The sequence below is a fragment of the Pyxicephalus adspersus genome, chromosome 9, assembly GCF_032062135.1.
Source record: "Pyxicephalus adspersus chromosome 9, UCB_Pads_2.0, whole genome shotgun sequence".
NCBI classification, from domain to species: domain Eukaryota; kingdom Metazoa; phylum Chordata; class Amphibia; order Anura; family Pyxicephalidae; genus Pyxicephalus; species Pyxicephalus adspersus.
Window position 1 is genome coordinate 63005839 of NC_092866.1, and position 838 is coordinate 63006676.

An 838-nucleotide genomic window follows, 5' to 3' on the forward strand; every position below is an offset into this window, starting at 1 on the left:
CGTTCGTTTACCAACGATAATTATTGGAAGTGTGTACGTAGCTTAAGTTGGGTGAAAATGCATCCATTTAAATCAATCACTTACAATCTGTGTACCCACTTTCCAACCTGGGGAACACAGAAATAACCAAATCTCTCAAAAACATCATTTTGCAATGGGTTGGAATGTCCACAAAATTTTTTAGTTTCAGAGGAAGTCTCTACTTTCATAAATCTGGATTTGTAACTGCTGGCGGAAGCTCTCCAGAAGAGGAAGTCATTGGGTCCAGGTCTCGGGTTTGTTTTTAACTCAAATTATCTCATGGGAGAAGAAAGACTGGTAGTTTCTGGTTGCTCAGAGCTTAATCATGAGAGTAATAAACATTTCATCGGTACCAGGCTTCTCCAAACATACATACAATACTTCTCATAACTGAGAATTGTGCATGCAATTAGGTGAGAATGGCAGCCTTGTAATACATTAGGAGGTCAGGTGAATATTGTTTTTCTTATTTTGGGTATATAAGTATATGTATTATTTGTATTAAATGTATTAAAGCTCTCCAAGACTGGAGGGCATACACTTATCAGTGAACCTGGGTGATCCAAAAAAACCTGGATTGGATCTGTTCAAGGTTTAAAAACATTTCATAACAAATAGCAAATGACTTCAACAAATCCATTCCATGTTTGCTGGATCACCCAGCTTCACTGATGAAAGTGTATCCTCTCCAGCCTTGGAGAGCTTTATTAAACCAGGCCCAAAAAGTCTAAGGCAGATGGTTGCCAAAATAAACAGAATTGCTTTTGTAGGGCTAAGAAAAAATAAATACAATTCAGGACACAAAATCTGTTCTTCT